Below are 18311 nucleotides of genomic sequence, written 5' to 3'. Positions count from 1 at the left end.
TCTACGTAAACATTTGAGGATCCATTCTGGGAAACATTACTTTGATGGTTAATTATTTTGGATTTATTTGTTATGTGTGTCAGCCTTTGCACGCATACGCCCATGTGTGCAGTGCTTGTGGGGGTCAGATGTCAGATCCCCTGAAACTGGAGTTACAGGTGGTTGTGAGCTGTCGTGTGGGTTCTGGAACCAAGCCCAGTTCCTCTGCAAGAAAAGTCAGCGTTCTGAGGTGCTGAGCCATCTCTGCAGCCCTGGATGATTAGTGTGAGTTAAGCTGGTATAATCTAGAGTCACCTGGGGAGAAGTCTCGGCGAGGGGGTTGTCTTTATCAGGCTGGCCTGTGGGCACACCTGTGAAGCATCTTAATCGTATTGAGTTAGGAAGTCCCACAGAGTGGGAGCACCGGCTAGAGTTGTGGACTGCATAAAATAGTCAGTTGAGCACTAACACATACACTGTCATGGCTTGCCTGGCTTCCTCTCAGTGATAAAATGTAACCTGGAAGTGTGAGCCAAATAAACCATTTTTTTCTTGAAACAGCTTTTGTTGGCGTGCTTTACCACAGCGACAGAAGAGAAAATGAAAACAATTACTTTATGTGATATTCTCATATATTTTCATATTGTATTTAGTGTGTATGTGCATGTGTACACGCATGTGTGTGTGTGTGTGTGTGTGTGTGTGTGTGTGTGTGTGTGTGTGTGTGTGTAGGTCCACCATCTGCTGGAATCTGCTGCTCTCTCCGTCCACCTCGTGGAGCCCACGTAAGCAGCTCCAGTCATCTGGCTCGGCACTAATTGCTTAGCTGCTGAGCCTCTCACCACACTGATTGTGATATTTTTATACTTTATTCTAATATTCTTAATGGTGACCTCAGGATAACTTGACTTCACTGTTATCTACTAAAGAGTCAAGTCTGGAGAACCTGTGCTAACAAATGGAACAGATGGAGTGACTGCCCCACAGTTAAGGGCGTTCTCTGCTCTTCCACAGGACCTGAGTGATTTCCAAGTCCCAGCACCCGCATCCGCTGGCTCCCAACTGACTGTAACTCCAGCTTCGGCAGATCCCATCCTGTTTCAGACTCTGAATTTCTCTCAGTAGACACGGTCACTGAGCCCCCAGGTTGGCTGGCAGGGCTGGATCCATCCAGGCTGTTCCCAGAAGCAAAGGTGCAAGAAATGCTTTTAAACAAAGCTTGGAAGGGAATGGCACCCTCGTGTGGCCTACTTTCCACACAGACATTATTCTGGGCTTTGGTTTAATGAGTCTCTCTCCCCCAGCTTCTGTACTGTGCCCTGGTCTCGCAGTCAGAACTCAGTTCCAGACAACAAGCAGAAATGACCCCACTCTAGACTCCTCAACAAGGTCTAGTCCAGTCCTTGCAGCTCTTACGTTCACAGCCAGACTAAGCCCACAATGGTTCCGTTGGGCATCTTACAGGCACTCACTGGATAAATACTGCCCCACTCGTACTTGCTGCCATGAGGCAGTTCAGAGGGAGTCTTGTCTCCATAGCACATGGCCACTATCTGTGGCAGCAAGTGCAGCAGGGACAGTTACAGCTCGCATTGTGAAAGCCCCACAGTGCCTGTATGTTAAGGCTTGGTCCCATGACAGTGCTGTTAGGGGAGAGGAGAGCCTTTAGACGATACCCTGGGGTCCACTCTCCAAGGGAATGTTAAAACACAACAGCAGTAGTGAAAGCTGCACGGTGTTGCCATAAGAACAGACAGGCTCGCCAGTGGCATCAAATCAAAGACCCTGAACTGAGCCTGCACACCCACGGACACTTGCTTTGTTTTTTGTTTGTTTGAGTTTTGTTGTTGTTGTTGTTTTGTTTTTGTTTTTGGTTTTGGTTTTTTTTACAAAGAAGACAAAACCATACAATGGGGGAAATGGTATCTTCAACAAATGGTGCTGGTCTAACCGGATGTCAGAACATAAAAGAATACAAATAGATTCATATTTATCAACCTGCATAAAACTCAAGTCCAAGTGGATCAAAGACCTCAATATAAAACCAGATACACTAAATATAAAAGAAGAGAAACTAGGGAATAACCTTGAATGCATTGGCACAGGAGACAATTTCCTGAACACCCATCGCTCAGGCTCTAAGATCAACAATTAATCAACAAGACCTCATGGAACTGGAAAGCTTCTGTAAGGTAAAGGGTGCTGTCAATAAGACAAAATGGCAGCCTACAAATTGGGAAAGGATCTTCACAAACCCTACATCTGACAGAGGGATAATATCCGAAATTTATAAAGAACTCAAGAAGTTACACATCAACAACCCAGTGGAATACTACTCGGCTGTTAAAAACAAGGACATCATGAATTTCGCAGGCAAACAGACGGAACTAGAAAGCATCATCCTGAGTAAGACAGCCTAAGCCCAAAAGGACATGCATGTGTATACTCGCTTATAAGTGAATATTAGACATCAGGTACAGGATACCCATTCTACCCTCCACAGACCCAGAGAGTGACACAACAAGAAGGGCCCGGGGGAGGGTGGTTGAATCTCACTCAGAGGGGGAATAAAATAGACATCAGAGATGGGGGGAGGGAGGGGACTGGGTGGGAGTGAGGATGGAGAAAGGAATGGGGTAGGGGCAATCAGGTGTAGAGGGGGAAAGAGAACAAAATCAGTAGTGAGTGTTGGAGCATCTGGGATGGTGTAGGGAGGCCCCAGGGAGTCTATGGGGGGCTGACTCTAGCTGAGACGCCTAGCAGTGGAACACATAGAGCCTGGAGTGGCCATTCCTATAACCAGGCAGGACTCCCAACTCACCCACAAAACTTTTGACCCAAAAGGCATCCTGCCTGAGATGTGCAGAGACAAAGATGGTCCACTGGTATCCGTATGCTGTGCTTTCTCCTTTTTAATGAATGAGCATTTTCACCAGACTTCAGTGAGTAGGACACCGTCCTCAGGGTACCAGGATCCTCCTTGGCAGTGCCAATTTCCTTTGAACAATGACAGCTTTAACAAGTACAGCTGCTGTCAAACTCAATTTATCTGTAACAAACTGCTTTCCTCACTAAACTGCACTTTTAAGCGTCTACTCTTTGCTGACTGCAGACCTGGATGGGAGAATTATCCATGTCACACATCAGATGCTATCTTCCCTCATAATTTCTGTCACCAAGTTAGTCCTTACTCTTATATATTCGCCTCGCTCAAGTTCTTGGGACATGTGCGGAAAATTGCCAATTTACCATAGAAATAGCCTTTAGCCCAGTTCCTGATGGAGTCTCTGGTTTGTGTTCTGGTAACCTTTTTAAATGGGACTGCACTGTCCTCATTTCTATCAGCACTGACTTCTAAGTCCCATGAGAATGATCCACCACTAGCCTTGGTTTAGTGTTCTAGGGCTTTCCTATGCAAGCATCTAGTCTTCTAATCCCCTCATGCCATCCAGTTCCAAAGGCCCAAGAACCACATGGTCAGGGTATCGCAGCAGCAGCTTCCTTTTGGTACCACCTGTATTACTTTTCTCACAATGCTGACAAAAACAACTTTCAAAAGCGCTGTTTAAGCTCTAGTCCACCGCACCAGGGAAGTGCTCACAGCAGCACGAGGCAGCTGGTCAGGAAGCAGAAGAATGCTGGTTGCCCATTTTCTCCATTTCAGTCCAGAACCCACCAACATTGAAAGTGGGACTTCCCACCTCAGGGGCTTCATGAAAGAAACTCACTCACAGATGTACTCAGGTTTGTGTCCATCCTAACTCTAGATCCCATCAAACTGACAACCAAGATTAACCATCTGCTAGTCAATGGCCAAGTCTTAACAATCCAAATATCTTAAGTAAAAGTACTCTTGTGGTTTGCACATTTCTGAATTATACTTCTGAAATGGCTCTTTCCGGTCTGCTCAGTGTGGCAGTGCCACTTTAGTACTTCATGAAACAATATTTTGTCTGGACACTTACTAACACTGAAATATCTCAAAATATTTTATAAAGGTTCTTTCACAACAGTCTCTCCAATACAATATACTTTAAGCTACAGTTATTCTCAATGTAGGTCTGTGTGCTGGAGGCTTTCTAACTGCCTCTGCCACTGCTGCCGCTGCTGCCGCTGCTGCTGCTGCTGCTGCTGCTGCTGCTGCTGCTGCTGCTGCTGCTGCTGCGGCCCCACCTCCATCTCCACCTCCGTCTCCACCTCTGCTCCTTCAGTTACTCTGAGACACTGCATGCTCTGTGCTGAGTTGGGCTGGCAGGAGGCTGAATAGCCAGCGAGGGGTGCAGGGGGAGCTTCTGGCAGCATTTTCAGGAAAACAGATCTCTTCCCCAAACTGCAATATTACAGTTCTTATGACAAAAGCTCTCAGACTACAGAGTAATTCTTGCACACCTTCTGGGTAAGATCCTTATATACACTTTTGGGGTGGGTGAGGGCCTAACAGTAGGTACTTCCTATTGGCTTGGTCTGAGAGCTTGGGGATACCTCATCTACATGTGGGAGGGCTTGGGGTGCTGCTCCTCTGTGACTGATAGCCACAAACCTCTCAATAAGAGGAGGATTTGGGCGGACTGTAGCTATGTGAGAGGGGCCTAGTGCCCAGGAACAGGCAAAATGCCTACCGTCCCTTCAGGGTTACCGGGGTTTGCGTAACCGGGAACCAGGATACCTTTCATAGCCCCACATCTCAACACTGTAGACACCAAAGTGTAGAACAAGTAGAAGAGACACGTGGAGCTTTGGGGATTCAGAGCAAAGATGCATAAATGCATCAGATGCTGACTTTGGTTTAACCTTTAATTTAATTCAAATAGCTTTTGTTTTTTGGTTGTTTTCTTTTTGGATGGGTCATGTTGTACAAACTGGTCCTGAACCAGTGGGTTCAGGTGATCTTCTGCCTCAACCTACCAAGTAAGCTGGAAGGAGCTATACCTTTTCTATCTCCCAACTGTGTCACAACTGGAGAGGGGAGTAGAGCTGGACCTGCAGATAGGACACTGAATGGCAGCCAGCCAGCACCTCCTCAAACAGGGATTTCTGTAGAGCAGCACTTTACCAAAGACACTAGCCCAGAATTCTGGGCCACAGCCCCTTACTTATCAGTCAAGCCCAATGCTGTTCAGAGGCCATAGAATCCCAGAGCTCTCTTAAATTCTGAGTGCTCCTCTGCAAAATCTTAAGTCCAAAGTCTTAAGATCGATATGTGGAATTCTGTGTCAATCAAATATTCACACCATCTGGTCAAAGGAACTTCTTTTTCTCTGTACTCCAGTCCAGTCAAATGGGCTAGACATCACATTCTGTAGATCACTACCTAAACCTGAAAGCCCATCTCTAGCCCCTCATAATCTATCTTCATTGCTGAGTAAGGATTTTGTATTTCGCTGTAAACTGTATGGTTTGTGAACTCTACCTTCGTAAAGCTCTTTAAAAAGGACACAAGTGGGGTTGGGGATTTAGCTCAGTGGTAGAGCGCTTGCCTAGCAAGCGCAAGGCCCTGGGTTCGGTCCCCAGCTCTGAAAAAAAGAAAAAAAAAAAAAAAAGGACACAAGTACCTGCTTTGCCCATGATAATGAACAACTTTAATGAACTAAAAAGCACTATGTCTACAGAAATATGCGTGACTACAGAAAAGTCTGCACTTGACAGCAATGACACAGTTCTGCCTTCCTGGTACACCTGACTTAGAGGAATGCCTTCACCCTGGATGTTTCTGTTCCAGCCAGTTGAGCATACTTCCTCAGTTTTGCAATGTACCCTAAAGGGGAGGGAAATCACAGTATCTATAAACAAGCTTAACATATCTCAATATAAAAGTGATTTTTAAATTTTAATGTTAGCATAAAGGCAAAAATAATTTTCTTGTTTTACTTGTTACTGTACAAGATGACACTGTACAGAACATACAAATGTAGCAACTTTGCAAAGCCAGGAGAGCACCAAAGTGTAACTATACATATATAACCATAAAATATTTAAATTTTATTCTAAATATCCATCTAAATAAAAGCATTTTAATATATAAAACACTAAAGATCTTGTAAGCAACTCAAATCAAATTTATTAAGGCACACAAAAAGTTTGGACATGAAAGTGACAGGGACAAGTTGTGAAAAGGAAGGAGAATGGTTAGTAGGGTCATGTGAGGGGTAATGGGACATTTATTCACATATAAAAATGCCATAATGAAACATTATTCATGATTAAAATATATGAAAAACACTTTTTTTAAAGGTGAAAAAAATAATTTAAATGGGAGCAGAGTTAAGGACGTAACTCAGTGGTTCAGCATTTACCTAACATACATACATACATACATACATACACACACACACACACACACACACACACACACACACACACACACATATATATCTGCAAGGCCTTTCAAAAACTGAAGAAAGGTGCTTTCTATTCCAGTGTTCAGGAAGCAGTAAGTCACAGAGTGAGCCAAAGCATCTGCCATTTGGAGCTGGCTAACAACTGTAAGCAAGCCTTCAGCCTCAGTCTGAGGACCGAAGCAGAGATCTACAGGACAGAAACCTTACCCAGAAAAGCCACATGTGCAACGTTCTCAAGCACCACCTCCTTGTACAGGGCCTTCTGATCAAGTGTGAAGCTGGCCAGTTCCTGCTCTGTGAAGTACACTGCCACATCTTCAAATAGCACTGATTCCTGAAATGACAAATGACAGCTCTCCTAGGTGTCAGACAATCATGGGAAGCAACTGTGTGCTGCTGATCAAAGTATAACAAGTACTAACTGGATGATGGTTCTAGAAAACTTTTGTATAGCATATAGTAAGACCAACCAAATGCATTCCTCATGATCTAGCAACTTCATTCATGTGTGCACACACGCACACGCATGCCCGCACACGCACACACACACACACACACGCGAGCGCACACGCACATGTATGCACATGCACACACACGCACCAAAGACGTGACTGCAGTGGGGGAGTACATCAGTGGTACAGTGTGCTTGCCTGGTGTCTTAGAATTAGTATTGCTCTGATGAAATATCATGAGCAAAACCAAGTTGCAGAGGGAAGGGCTTATCTGGCTTACATTTCCACACTGTAGTCCATCCCTGAAAGACGCCAGAACAGAAACTCAAACAGGGCAGGAACCTGGAGGCAAGAGCTGATGCACAAGCCTTGGAGGGGTTCTGCTTACTGGCTTTCCTCCCCATGGCTTGCTCAGCCTGCTTTCTTATAGAACCCAAGACAACACAGGGATGGAATCACCTACAATGGGCTGGACCTCCCTCATCAATCACTAATTAAGAAAATTAATTAGTGTAGGCTTTGGAGGCATTTTCTTAACTGAGGTTCCCTCCTCTTAAGTGACGCTAGTTTGTGTCGAGCTAACATAAACCTAAACAGCATACCCAGGATGCACAGAGGCCTGCACTCAGTGCCCAGTCCAGGATGCACAGAGGCCTGCACTCAGTGCCCAGTCCAGGATGCACAGAGGCCTGCACTCAGTGCCCAGTCCAGGATGCACAGAGGCCTGCACTCAGTGCCCAGTCCAGGACACACAGAGGCCTGCACTCAGTGCCCAGCCAGGATGCACAGAGGCCTGCATTCAGTGCCCAGTCCAGGATGCACAGAGGCCTGCACTCAGTGCCCAGCCAGGATGCACAGAGGCCTGCACTCAGTGCCCAGTCCAGGATGCATAGAGGCCTGCACTCAGTGCCCAGTCCAGGATGCACAGAGGCCTGCACTCAGTGCCCAGCCAGGATGCACAGAGGCCTGCACTCAGTGCCCAGCCAGGATGCACAGAGGCCTGCATTCAATGCCCAGTCCAGGATGCACAGAGACCTGCATTCAATGCCCAGTCCAGGACACACAGAGGCCTGCACTCAGTGCCCAGCCAGGATGCACAGAGGCCTGCATTCAATGCCCAGTCCAGGATGCACAGAGGCCTGCACTCAGTGCCCAGCCAGGATGCACAGAGGCCTGCATTCAATGCCCAGTCCAGGACACACAGAGGCCTGCACTCAGTGCCCAGCCAGGATGCACAGAGGCCTGCATTCAATGCCCAGCCAGGATGCACAGAGGCCTGCACTCAGTGCCCAGTCCAGGATGCACAGAGGCCTGCACTCAGTGCCCAGCCAGGATGCACAGAGGCCTGCATTCAGTGCCCAGTCCAGGATGCACAGAGGCCTGCACTCAGTGCCCAGCCAGGATGCACAGAGGCCTGCATTCAGTGCCCAGTCCAGGATGCACAGAGGCCTGCACTCAGTGCCCAGCCAGGGAGGGGCTGGGAGGAGACCACAGGCTGGAAAAGTGGTCCAGTGAGCAAAATAGTTGTTTCACAAGCACAAACACATGGATTTAGATCCCTATCACCCACATAGAAGCTGGGGGTGGGAGTGCATATCTGCACCCCCTTGCGATGAGGAGCAGTCCCCATGGCTTTGGAAAGGGCACAAAATAGAACACAAAGTGATAACATAAGTAATAGCCATAAGAATGTATGTATTTCATACAGTTAAAACATGTGTATCAGCTAAACCTCAGTGAGAAATTCCAAAGTAAACAATATATTAATGTAAATGCACATGTAGGCACATGCTTTACATATATTTACATATACATATACATGTGCATATTGCATGCATGTACATACATAGCATTGTACACTCACACAGATATGTACGAAAACAAAGGCAATCCAGCTCACCTGAGGCTCTGTTTTTATGGAAATATCTTTCATCATCAAATCTTTCAGTTATGTATTGAATACAGGCATAAGGACTTCAGGACCTGATGGTAAACAGAGAAACTGTTAGTGATAATGACTGTACTTGTCTTCTCCAGCATATGATCCCTGATCCATCCTGCTTTAAAAGCACTGTGAAGTATTAGTCATCTTTTTTAAAGAATTATTTTATGTATGTGAGCACACTGCCGCTGTCTTCCGACACACCAGAAGGGGGCATCGCATCCCATTACAGATGGTCGGGAGCCACCATGTGGTTGCTGGGAATTGAACTCAGGACCTCTGGAAAAGCAGTCCGTGCTCTTAACCTCTGAGCCATCTCTCCAGCCCCATCAGTTACTTCTTATCAGTAGCAAAGCTAGTCTTAACAAAAGTGACATAGCAGGCACAATGGGGGATGCAAAATGGAAGAAGAGGATCCTCCAGGAAATGCGTGATAATACTCTGTGCTGTTAAAACTATAATTTCAGTAATCCATAGACAACAAAAAAGACAGATAGATAAGGTAGGGAAAACAGTGAATAGAACGTTATACACTGACCAAAGAAAGCTGGCATTCCACAGTTAAGATCCATAGAGTTCACATACAAGAGGAATGAGTGTAGCCCAGACCAGCAGAGGCAGCAGCCGGAGCAGCTGCAGCCTGCGCCCTCTCCCGCCCCGGAGTCTCTTTCCCCCTTCTTCCTCCTCCACCCCCCCTCCTCCGCCCGCTAGCGGGGGGGGGGGGGGGGGACTCGCCTTCCCGCCCACCCCTATTGTGCCTCCAGTGACCAAAGACTTGACCACTCAAAGTCCAGCTCCCTGTAACTGCTCGACATGGACACCGGTGTGATTGAAGGTGGATTAAATGTCACTCTCACCATCAGGCTACTTATGCACGGAAAGGAAGTTGGCAGTATCATCGGAAAGAAAGGAGAATCTGTTAAGAAGATGCGGGAGGAGAGTGGTGCACGTATCAACATCTCAGAAGGGAATTGTCCTGAGAGAATTATCACTTTGGCTGGACCGACTAATGCTATCTTCAAAGCCTTCGCTATGATCATTGACAAACTGGAAGAGGACATAAGCAGCTCTATGACCAATAGCACAGCTGCCCGTAGACCCCCGGTTACCTCACGGCTGGTGGTTCCTGCTAGTCAGTGTGGCTCTCTTATTGGAAAAGGTGGTTGCAAGATCAAGGAAATAAGAGAGAGTACAGGGGCTCAGGTCCAGGTGGCAGGGGATATGCTCCCCAACTCTACTGAGCGAGCAATCACTATTGCTGGCATTCCGCAATCCATCATTGAGTGTGTCAAACAAATCTGCGTGGTCATGTTGGAGTCCCCCCTGAAGGGCGTGACCATCCCGTACCGGCCCAAGCCCTCCAGTTCTCCAGTCATCTTTGCAGGTGGTCAGGCCTATACCATTCAAGGACAGTATGCCATTCCACAGCCAGATTTGACCAAGCTGCACCAGTTGGCAATGCAACAGTCTCATTTTCCCATGACCCATGGCAACACCGGATTCAGTGGCATTGAATCCAGCTCTCCAGAGGTGAAAGGCTATTGGGCAGGTTTGGATGCATCTGCTCAAACTACTTCTCATGAACTCACCATTCCAAACGGTTTGATTGGCTGCATAATTGGGCGTCAGGGAGCCAAAATCAATGAGATCCGTCAGAGGTCTGGGGCGCAGATCAAAACTGCAAACCCAGTGGAAGGATCTACTGATCGGCAGGTTACCATCACTGGATCTGCTGCCAGCATTAGTCTGGCTCAGTATCTAATCAATGTCAGGCTTTCCTCGGAGACAGGTGGCATGGGGAGCAGCTAGAACAGAGCAGATTCATCCATAATCCCTTTCTGTGTAGTTTCTGAACAGTCAGCGATTCCAGGTTTTAAATAGTTTGTAAATTTTCAGTTTCTACACACTTTATCATCCACTCATGATTTTTTAATTAAAGTGTTTTAATTCTTTAAAAAAAAAAAGAGGAATGAGTGTATACATAAAATCCATTGAATACTGACAGACCTAAGAATCAGCCTATCCTCATGCTACTCAATAGTAGTTACTATCTTTTTAGTGATACAAGTCAAATAATTTAAAGGTGGCTTATTAGGAATATTTTCATGTTTTCTTAATATAGATTGCTTGTGACATATTTGTTCAATTTTATAATAGTGAGCAGTGTGAGAAGGGAACATGCTCGTGTTAGAGAAATCCATGAATTTCACGTGATTTCAAATATTCTAGTATAGGGAAGCAAAGCAGTTTCATTTCTTGGTTTTAATTTCTGCTGTGGGTGAATTCATCCTTTAATAATTAGAAAGTAAGCCTGCTGTCATTCAGCGGAGCGGATGGGCAAGATTATGCTTGAAGATAATGCCTGAGACGTGAACAACTGCCTGTGGCACATGTCTAACACACAAAAATATCAAGAGTATAATGGAGGGCACGAAGAGCTAAGTCAAGGCATTTTTCATATAAATATAGAGAACTGCTATGCCCAGCACACAGTAGGTGCTTTATTACAAATACCTGTTTGGGAATTAACATTAATACACCCTAACTTAAATTTCAGGGCTCCTCACAAGAACTGAGCACTCCATCTTGGTAGGGGAACTTGCATGTTACAAGACTGTCAGTGTTTTGGCTGATCTACATTTCAATTGCATGTACCTCACAGCAGGCAAATTAAGTTGTCACAGACCAATTTCCTGGCACCACGCAAAGGGCAGAAAGTGTTCTGTAAATTGGTCAAAGACTGATGAGCAGCACTAGGGCTTAAATAATGGAAGACACCCTGAAAAAAACCCCATGTCCTCCACCGGCTTTGCCCTGTGCTTCAGTTCTGCCTGCTTAAGGCCCGCTGTGCCATTTTCCTGCACAGGAGTCAAGGCCCCCAGTGGGTTCTTCCTGCCTGCATCTCAAGCTATCCCGCCCCACACCTCTTCTTCACAGGCCTAGGTGTCACCTTCGTGCCCAGCCCGAGTGGGGCCTGCAGCTTCCTCTCTCTCCCTATCATCAGGCTGCAGAAGCCTTTGATGCTCAGCGCCCTCTTCCCACCCAGGCGTCGCGCCTTCAGCGGCCTCTTCCTGCCCAAGTGTCACACCCTCAAGTGGCCTCTTCCAGCTCAGCGCTCAGCGTCGCACCCGCAGCGTCCTCTTCCCGCCCAGGCATCGCGCCCCAGTGCGCTCTTCCCGCCCAGGGTCACACCTTCTGTGACTTCTTCTCGCGCAGGCTTCAGGCCTACAGCCCAGGCGTCAGGCCCACAATGGCCTCCGCGGCCTCTTCCCACTTCAGACGGCGCCCAGGTAGGCGAGCCTAGGGCCCACGAGAACCACCTTCCCTCCCTCAGGTCCACGCCAAGCCTTTCTCACACGTCTTCACACCCACCTGCCGAGGGATTCAAATGGCCTCTCACCAACCACGCCCTCAGGTTTTAAAGGTCGTTGACCGGAAATACGCTCGGCCAAACCCCTGTGAGTCTCTCTAGGCGCCTTGGAGGACCCCATAATCTTGATCGTGCTATCCTTCAGCTTCTGCCGAGGCAAGCCTTAGGCAGGGGTGTGCTCTAGCGAGAGTTGAGGAACTTGGGTCAGGCTTCTTGACAAAGTGACCTCATCAGAGAGGAGACAGGAGCAAGAAGAAAAATTTATTCCACTGGGCAGTGGGCAATGACCCGCCCAAGTGAACTTGGAAGCAGGAGGGCCGACTCCCTTTTGAAGATCCTAACCATTCCTCTGCCCTACTTGGTTCACCCATACAAGGCTGCTTTTCTCCGTTTGGGACTTAAGTTCCTAAGCAGTGCTACAAACCCCTCAAAGCCGTGGCCTGTCCCTCCTTCCTGTCCCAGCCTACAAGATGCCCCAAGGGAGCTGTCAAAAAATGGCGGCTTCTGTCAAAATGGAGGCACCATAACACCTCCTCAGCCTGCAACCAGCACAGGTGGCACATTTTCTTTCCCACCTCAGCAGGAGCTGTCCGGAAGAAGTCCCTACGTAGTGCTCTTTAAAATCCGTCAAGGTGGCAGCCAGCCCCTCCTTCCTGCCCCAGCCTATAGCCAGTAAGATGTCCCACTGGAACTGTCAAAAAAAAATGGCAGCACCAGGACATCAGGTCTGCTGTCCACCGTGATGCATCCCCTTTCCCGCCTCCACAGTAGCTGTCCCTAGAGAACTGTCTCACAGGAGGCACTACCTCCTCTCCAGTCTTCCCAGCAGCTCCACAGAGATGGCGCCTCAGCCAAAGCCACCTAAAGCCAGAAAGGACTTCCCAGTCTTATGCATGGGCCCAATGCTTGGAAAACGAGGTTAAAAAAAAAAAAAAGCCACCGATTGCTGAACAGGAAAAAAAAGAAAACAAACAAACAAACAAACAAACAAAACACTAATTCCTGAGATCCCCAAGCTCAGGACCTGAAATCCCACCAATCCTCACCATGGAAATCTAGGCCCTGGAAAGCTCTGCCTCCAAAGAAATCCTATATAAGCCCCGCCCTTTCTCCAATTCCCTGCTGTCTGCTTCTGGGAACAGAGGGCAGCCACTTCTAGATTCCTCCCTCCTCTGCCTGGACCCTCCAATAAATCTCTTTCATGAGATTTTCTACCTGTCGTGACTCTCATCAGAAGAAGCCACAAAGCGATGAAGAGTTAGGAAGGAGTGAGAAAGTGGAGAAGGGCTGAAGCTCCTGAGCTCCTGAGCTCAGCTGGAGATACTCCCTGGGAGCTGCAATGCCTCTGCTGAGGAGGCTTCCCCTCAGAGCTGTATGGTTCCTGGGCTCCCCTGTCTCAGGATTCCCTTCCATTGAAATAGCTTTCCCCCTCAGAGCTGTGTGACTCCTGCGCTTCCAAGTCCCAGGGTACCCTTCCATTTGCTAGATTTGCTACACCAAATACTTACTCAACTTTTCTTTGCTAGATTAGCAATGGGAAGACAAGGGATGAGAAAACTCAACAGCACCAGAGCCCTGACCCCCACTTATAGACCTGTGTTTATAGGTCAGGAAATGTGAGACTCTAGAGATGAGAAAACTGAGGTTAGCCATTGCTAGGGAAGCTAAGCTTGCAGTGAGGCTACTGTTTGCCCTGGCAGGTGGTAACAATCGGGGTACCAGTTGAGGAGGTAGATAAGGACAAAATGTCACTGGGAGTCACTAGAGTTGACATTTTTTTGCCGTGTGTTTTGTGCTGAGTTGGGAGAGCGGTCGGTCAGACTTCAGGCATAGTTTTCAAAGGGCTACTTTGGATTGAATTGGGATGTTGCCACGGAGCAGATTTTGGGATTAGAAGTTATGGAGGGGCCAGACGCTGTTACTGTGGCTTCTGGTGGTGTCCCGAATCAAGGGGTTTACTCCGAAGAAGACCAAGGTGGTTAGGTAGTTCAGGTTTCATTTATTATTTTATGTGTACGGGTGTTTTACCTACATATCTGTGCACCACATGCATGCAGTGGCCACCAAGGCCAGAGGAGAACGTTGGGTCCTCTGGAACGGAGTTACAGATGGTTGTTAGATGCCATGTGGGTACTGGGAGCCAAAACTCAGTCCTCTGCAAAAGCACCAATTGCTGTTAACTGCTGCTCCAGCCCCTGGGTTAGTTTAAAACACAGGCCCGGGGCTGGAGAGATGACTTTATAGTTAAGAGCACTTGATGCTCTTGCAGAAGAACAGAGTTCAGTTTCCAGGACCCATGTGAGGTGGCTCAAAACTATCTATGTCTCCAGTGCTGTCTTCTAGCCTCCTGTGCTATATGTGCACCCACATGCAGATACACCCACACATAAGCATAAATAAAAATAAATATGCTTTTGAGAGACAGGATACAAAGGTTAATAATGGGAGGATAAAGAGAATAAATAAAAGGGGAGCCATCACCCCGGGCTGAACCATTGTGTTTATGAGGTGGAATGCTGGCAGGGTTTGGATGTTCTGTGTGCCGTTTTCTTGCTGAGTCTCAGACTACTCCAGGATGGTTTATATAGAAGTAGCACTCATGCTGGAGGAAGAAATGGGCACCCTCTTTCTCTGTTGTAAGAAGGTCCAGGGCTCTGTAGTTTCTAAGCATGACACCTGCAGGGCAGTCTCTTTGGTTCCGGATGGTTGTGATAATGTCAGCTTCTCCATCTGGGATTTCGGAAACAGCCTCAGAAATCTTGGAAATAAGAGAGTTGGGGAGATGCCAGTTGTCTGTACTAAGAACAGAAGAGATGCCGGAGGCACAAGAAGGGGAGTCAGGGGGAGGAGACTGGGGCTGAGGAGAGAATTGAAGCAAAAAGGGAGATCACTGCCTTTTGATTATTGGGAAGGAATTCAGTTGAGTTGCCTGATTCAAATGCAGTCAGGCCATAGCAGGTGCCAGAGGGAGAAAAGGGACGGTGCAAGCAGGGAGTAGTTGCGGAAGTGTGACAGAGTGTGTTTGTTAGGCCAGGGTTGAAAGAGTTCTTAAAGGACTAGGGAGTGGGTATCTTTTCATTGCTCTTATAAATGGCTGGGTGCTGGACAGACCCAGGGGTAGACAACGAGCAGGGAAAGATGTAGGATCTAGTTGTGACAAGGGGAGATTGCCCTCGAAGGCACTATAGGCTGAGACCTTGAGGAAGCATAGAGTGGGGTGGCAGGAAGTAGGGACTATCCGAAAATGGTTTCCATAAGGGACACTGGGAAGATTAGAAGAAGCAGTCACTGTTGAGACTTCTAAAATAGTTCTCCTGGGTGATGTCTTTCTGTGGTGTCTCCTACATCACATACGGTTTTCAGGACCAATGAGAAAGAGCATTCCCAGAAAGATGCAAAGAAGGTAATCGTGAGAACCAAGAGGTAGGAGTAATAGGAAATTTGCTCTTCACTGAATAACCATCGAAAAATCTCGCTTTTGCTATGATGAAGGTTTTATATCTACTCAAAACAAAATAAGCTTCAAAGTAAAATGTAGTGTTGGTTTACAAAAAGCAGTATCTGGAGTCAAAACTCACAAACACGGCATGTCATGTTGTCTTGGTTTGGTTTGGTTTTGGTTAACTTGACACAAACTACACTCATCTGGAAAGAGGAACCTCATGAGAAAATACCTCTATCAGACTGGCCTGTAGTCGGGCCTGTGGGGCATCGTCTTGATTAAGGATTGGTGTTGGTGGACCCAGCCCACTGGGGACTGTGCCCACCTTGGCAGGTGCTCCTGGGTTGTACAAGAAAGCAGGGGGTTGGGGATTTAGCTCAGTGGTAGAGCTGAGTTCAGTCCTCAGCTCTGGGGAAAAGAAAGAAAGAAAGCAGGACGAGCAAGCCGTAAGAACAAGCCAGTGATGAGCGCCACTCCATGGCCTCTGCTTCAGTCCTTGTCCTGCTTAAGCTCCTGCCTTAACTTCCCTCAGTGACAGATCATGACGTGAAAATGTAAGATGAAATAAGCCATTTCTCCCCCGAGTTGCTTCCGGTCATTTTTTTTTTATCACAACAATAAAAGTCCTGATCAGGGGTCTCTTTCTTTGTGACCCTGAACGGTATTTACACTATGAAAGACCAGCTTTATCAATGAAGCCAACAGTCACATATCCACTCTCAGAGTTAAACCTGCTCTGGTCTTTCTTGTTGAGGCTGTCCCTCTCCAGAACCAGGAGCTAGCTAGAGGATTCTGGGAAGTATGAAACGATGTGTGACCGGTGAGAATGGTAAAGAAAAATTAATGGTCTCTATCCCTGCCCTGACTCCTTGAGCCCTAAAATGTTCTCTCCTAAAACCTGTGTGTGTACATGTGTGTGCACATGCATGTGCATGTTAAGTGTGTACATGTGTGTTTGTACATGTGTGTGAACATGTGTGTGCATGTGTATTTGTGCATGTGTATGAACACATATACGTACATGTGTGTTTGAGCATGTTATGCGTGTAAACGCATATATACATGTGTGACTGTGTGTGTGAAGGTTAGAGGACAATCTGAGAATTCTTCTTCTATTATGTGACCCAGGAGTTGCTTTTTCACACTGAGCTTTCTTGCTGGTTCTGGTATTTTCCTCTTAACTAAGGTTACTCCTCACCTTCCACAGCTCCAGGGTGGTCAGTCTCTGCCAAGTGCTTCTCCTGTTTTCTACCCTTCCTCGTGTCTCATGTGCACCGCACACGTTGAATTAGGTCAGTAGTTCCTGTATTTGTATGCATGCATGTGTGGAGGTGGGTTGGAGGGAATTGAACACACGGTCTCCCACTGGGACACACCTACAGCCCTAGTACTTCCCAGAATGTCTTCCTCCTCTGACTGGTGGGGCATGCCGCAGCACCTTCAGAGTTACCACCTCAGTCTGTGATCATTGTAAATGATCTTCAAGTGCCCCCAATCTAGATGGCCAATCACACCATGTGTCTCCCACTCTCTGGCTGTCTTTCCTATTCTCAAATTACAGTAGCCTGGCTTCCCAAGGATAGGCATGGAGGGTAGGGTGTGGTTGGGTCTCTGGCAATAGCTGTTTCTCCTCCCCCCTCACAAGTACACATTGCATTTAGGTGAGAGGTACTTTGGGGGATGTCAGATAAGACCATCTGTGGTGGTGTGAATGAAGATGGTTCTCATGTCTTTGAATGCTTGGTCCCCAGGTAGTGGAACTGTTTGGGAAGGATGGGGGCTGATTAAAGGAGGAGCACCACAAGAGGCAAGCTTTGAGGTTTCAAAAAACCATTCCCTTCCAAGTTTAGCTCTGCCTCCTCTCTGCTTTGTGCTTGTGGATCAGGATGTAAGTTCTCCATTACTGTTGCAGTGCCGGCCTGCTGCCTGCCTGCCTGCCTGCCTGCCTGCCATGCCTGCCTGCCTGCTGCCTGCTACCTGCCTGCCTGCCTGCCTGCTGCCTGCTGCCTGCTGCCTGCCTTCCTGCTGCCTGCCTGTCTTCCTGCTGCCTGCCTGCCTGCCTGCCTGCCTGCTGCCTGCCTGCCTGCTCCCTGCCTGCATGCCTGCCTGCCTGCCTGCTGCCTGCTGCCTGCTGCCTGCTGCCTGCTGCCTGCTGCCTGCTGCCTGCCTTCCTGCTGCCTGCCTGCCCGCCTGCCTTCCTGCTGCCTGCCTGCCTGCTGCCTGCTGCCTGCTGCCTGCCCGCCTGCCTGCCTTCCTGCTGCCTGCCTGCCTGCTGCCTGCTGCCTGCTGCCTGCTGCCTGCTGCCTGCTGCCTGCTGCCTGCTGCCTGCTGCCTGCTGCCTGCTGCCTGCTGCCTGCTGCCTGCTGCCTGCCTTCCTGCTGCCTGCCTGCCTTCCTGCTGCCTGCCTGCTGCCTTCTGCCTGCCTGCTGCCTGCCTGCCTGGTGTCATATTTCCTGCAGTGACAGTCATGGACTTCTGAAGACTTCTGAAACTGTAAGTTCCGATACACTTCTCCTGTTATAAATCGCCTTGGTCATGGTATCTGCACGGCAGTAACAGTCACTGAGATACAGTCTTAAGTTGTCCTGAGTACACTGTGCCAGAGACAGGCAAACATGTTACTTCATTAACACTAAAGCTCATGAGCTACATCAGCTGCTTTACTTCAAATTGTCAAGTAGCCTCATTTCTAGCAGTTAACAAATATATGTTCCTTCATTCCAATTTTAATTATCCACATTAGCTTTTGTGTGTGTGTGTGTGTGTGTGTGTGTGTGTGTGTGTGTGT

General features: G+C 47.8%; 1 long non-coding RNA gene and 1 pseudogene across 2 annotated transcripts; one reads left to right on the top strand and one right to left on the bottom strand.

Moving 5' to 3' along the window:
* Positions 1-5532: 5532 nt before the first annotated feature.
* Krabd1 (KRAB domain containing 1) lies at positions 5533-12139 on the bottom strand. Its single transcript, XR_015628154.1, has 4 exons — positions 12084-12139; positions 8670-8752; positions 6525-6651; positions 5533-5734 (listed from the first exon to the last, which is right to left on the bottom strand). It is a non-coding gene; the product is annotated as a KRAB domain containing 1 (long non-coding RNA).
* Positions 9473-10665, top strand: Pcbp2l1 (poly(rC) binding protein 2 like 1; annotated as a pseudogene). The gene has a single exon (XR_015628153.1). The product of XR_015628153.1 is annotated as a poly(rC) binding protein 2 like 1, transcript variant X2 (transcript).
* Positions 12140-18311: the final 6172 nt, after the last annotated feature.

Source organism: Rattus norvegicus, chromosome 8 (genome assembly GCF_021556685.1).
Source record: "Rattus norvegicus strain SHRSP/BbbUtx chromosome 8, alternate assembly SHRSP_T2T, whole genome shotgun sequence".
Classification (NCBI taxonomy): domain Eukaryota; kingdom Metazoa; phylum Chordata; class Mammalia; order Rodentia; family Muridae; genus Rattus; species Rattus norvegicus.
Note: the sequence above shows the minus strand (reverse complement) of the source record. Positions and strands in the feature narration are given on the sequence as shown.